At 44.1% G+C, this 3,862-nt stretch overlaps 1 pseudogene; it reads left to right on the top strand.

Moving 5' to 3' along the window:
* Window positions 1-908: 908 nt before the first annotated feature.
* Window positions 909-3,321, top strand: LOC109687318 (aspartate aminotransferase, mitochondrial pseudogene; annotated as a pseudogene).
* The last annotated feature ends 541 nt before the right edge of the window (window positions 3,322-3,862 follow it).

Here is a 3,862-nt window from a genome sequence, read left to right as displayed (position 1 = left end):
GAACTGATATTTCAATTAATCTTTCTGGATTCTCCCAAGAGTTCTGGTAATTTTTTTAGACCCCTTGGAATTTTCTATACAAATGATCATATCTTCACATAGGAAAAGTTTTCTAGGTCTTCCCTTCTGATGTGTATGACTTCTCACTTTCTTGCCTGCTACTGACTGAAACTCGTGGTAACAATTCAGACATTGCTGCCTTCAATGTGACATCACTATAGATTTTTGTAGTTACACTTCATCAAGTTGAGAAAAATTCCACTCTCTGCATGGTTTTCTGAGAGTTGCTAATCCTAAGAAGGTGTTGAGTTTTATCAAATATTTTATCTGCTTAGATTAATGTGTTGGATTTTTTCTTAATTACCCAGTTAAATGGTGAATTTACATTGACTTTGAAATATGAGGCAAGGCTTGCATCTCTGAAATAAGCTCTAAATCACAGTGGATACCCTTTTGTTGTGGGGCTGAATTATATTTGCTAACCTTTTGTTAAAACTTGCACCTCTGTTCATAACCAGGGAAGCTGAATACATGAAGTGTTCAGCTTCCCTGGTTATAAAGAGATGCAAATCAAATCAACACTTAGATTTCATCTCACCCCAGATAAAATGGCCATAATGCTGGTGAGGATGTGGTGAAACAGGAACCCTTATACACTGTTGGTGGGAATGCAAATTACTACAACTATTATGCAAAGCATATGGAGATGCCTCAAAAAACTAGAGATAGAACTACCATATGATCCAGTGATATAGCTCCTATGCATATACTCAAAGGAACATAAGCAGATACAACAGATGTTGTACACCAATGTTCATCGCAGCACTGTTCACAACATCCAAGCTATGGAAACAACCCCAGTGCCCTACAACTGATGACTGGATCAAGAAAATGTGGTATAGGTTCAGGAGCGCGCGCCTCTGTGCCTGCAGCCCCTTTCCCTCGGTTCTGTCCTGCTGCTAGCCACTGCCCTCTTGCAGCCCACCATGGCCCTGCTGCACTCAGGCCGCGTCCTCTCCGGAGTGGCCACCGCTTTCCACCCGGGCCTTGACGCCATAGCCTCTGCCAGAGCCAGCTTCTGGTGGGCGCATGTGGAAATGGGACCCCCAGATCCTATCCTGGGAGTCACCGAAGCCTACAAGAGAGACACCAACAGTAAAAAGATGAACCTGGGAGTTGGTGCCTACCGGGATGATAATGGAAAGCCTTACGTGCTCCCTAGCGTCCGGAAGGCAGAGGCTCAGATTACTGCAAAAAATTTGGACAAGGAGTACCTGCCCATTGGGGGACTGGCTGAATTTTGTAAGGCATCTGCAGAGCTGGCTCTGGGTGAAAACAGCGAGGTGTTGAAGAGTGGCCGGTTTGTCACTGTGCAGACCATTTCTGGAACTGGGGCCTTAAGAATCGGAGCCAGTTTTCTGCAAAGATTTTTTAAGTTCAGCCGAGATGTGTATCTCCCCAAACCATCCTGGGGAAATCACACTCCCATCTTCAGGGATGCTGGCATGCAGCTACAAAGTTACCGATACTACGACCCCAAGACTTGTGGTTTTGACTTCACAGGCGCCATAGAGGACATTTCAAAAATTCCAGAGCAGAGTGTCCTCCTCCTGCATGCCTGTGCTCACAACCCCACAGGAGTGGACCCTTGTCCTGAACAGTGGAAGGAAATGGCAACAGTGGTAAAGAAAAAGAATCTCTTCGCATTCTTTGACGTGGCCTATCAAGGATTCGCCAGCGGTGATGGTAACAAGGATGCCTGGGCTGTGCGTCACTTCATTGACCAGGGCATTAATGTTTGTCTGTGCCAGTCATACGCCAAAAATATGGGCTTATACGGTGAGCGTGTGGGGGCTTTCACTGTGATCTGCAAAGATGCAGAGGAAGCCAAAAGGGTGGAGTCCCAATTGAAGATCTTGATCCGTCCCATGTATTCCAACCCTCCTCTCAATGGAGCCCGGATTGCCTCTACCATTCTGACATCCCCAGATTTACGAAAGCAATGGTTGGAAGAAGTGAAAGGCATGGCGGACAGTATTATTAGCATGCGCACTCAGCTGGTCTCCAACCTCAAGAAGGAGGGCTCCTCCCATAACTGGCAACACATCACCCACCAGATTGGCATGTTTTGTTTCACAGGCTTAAAGCCTGAACAGGTGGAGCGGCTGACCAAGGAGTTCTCCATCTATATGACAAAGGATGGCCGCATCTCTGTGGCAGGGGTCACCTCCGCCAATGTGGGCTACCTTGCCCAAGCCATTCACCAGGTCACCAAGTAATTTCCCAGGTGCGAAGGAACAGAGATAACCTTCCCATCTTCAGCCTCTGCTGCTGTGAGACTCACATGCAGGATGAGGGGGTGAATGGTGGTGAATGGATCATTTCTTTCAACCCATGCATAGCACTCAGCGATTGAATAAGTTCCTCAGAAAAGAACATGTAGTGAGCTGAAATAGGGCCAGAGGCATGGTGACTGGTGTCTGGAACTTTGTGACTCTAAACCAAATTCCCCCATCCTTTATTCTCCAACTTTTCTGAAAGAGTTTACATGTGCAAAAAAGTCACAGCACCAAAAAAACTGTCAGTCATGACACTGCAATATTTCAGAAGCTTTAACTGAAACATCATAGGGTGTTAGGGATTCCTCTGTGGATCCAGCTGAGACCTCGCTTCTATTAGAGGCCGCAAGAGAAGACCTAGTTGTCATTAACTTAAATCATCCTCATGTTTGTCCTCCCAAGGTGGAGCAACCTCATCAACAGACCACGTTACAGAAATTGTGCTTTACAAAAACCAATGAGTCTGTTGCCACTACAGCAAGGAAAACATAGAGGCTACTTACTATCTTATTTAAGGGAAAGAAGGCTCTTCTTAATCATTGCTGTTCTTTTCTTTAGGGGCAAAAATCAATGACTAGCCTAGATTTTCATCCCATTCCACTGCTTGACTTATCTTCAATCCCATCCTATCAGAATTTATTTAAGAATGAAGAACATAATTTTCACCATACCCTCTCCTTTCTTGGCAAAGAATAATACAGAGTAGGTAACTGCACTTTAGTTAAGCATCCTCTTTGATCATTGGATAATTGTCTGCCCGGCTGGACCTCTTCCTTCTTTCAGTGTGGCTGTGCAGCCTCTCATCTTGCATCATGAGTCAGGCAGTACAGGCTAGGACCAGAAAGGAGATGCCCTGGGATTGTGTGCTGCCAGCCAGGCTCAGACTCCATCCTTTGGAAAGATAACCACCATCTGCTCTACTCATATCGACTTAACTGCAGCCTGGTTTCTCTGTTACAATAAAAATACCATAGACCTAAAAAAAAAAAAATGTGGTATATACACAATGGAGTATTAGTCAGCCATAAAGAAGAATGAAGCCATGTGCTTTGAAGGTAAATGGATGTAGTTGAAGGACATCATGCTAAATGAAATAAGCCAGGCTCAGAAAGACAAAAGTCCCTAAAAACTAATAAATAAAACAAAAATAAAGACAAAGGCCGCATGTTTTCTCTCACGTGGAAGATAGATCCAAAAGCTAAACATATACACAAAACAAACATGATCACATACAATTGCAGATTTAGAACACGTTTGTAATGGTGGAACTACTGTATGGAACTCAGGAGGAGAAACAGGAAAAAAAATGATAGAGCATCAGTAATATCATAAAACATCACATCTGTGCAAGTAGAGGACATAAGGATGTGTACTGAAAGCTGTTGAATAATGGTGGTGGGAGGAAAGCAGTAAGGGAGAGTAATGGAAGGGGTTGAACTGAGCAAAGTAAAGTAGACTCACAGTGGGGATACATCAAGGAACTCCTTTGAACATCAACTTAAATATTAATAACAAAAAACTGG

This window comes from Castor canadensis, chromosome 2 (assembly GCF_047511655.1).
Source record: "Castor canadensis chromosome 2, mCasCan1.hap1v2, whole genome shotgun sequence".
Taxonomy (NCBI): domain Eukaryota; kingdom Metazoa; phylum Chordata; class Mammalia; order Rodentia; family Castoridae; genus Castor; species Castor canadensis.
The sequence above is the reverse complement of the archived record's forward strand: the minus strand, read 5'-3'. Positions and strand labels throughout refer to the sequence as shown.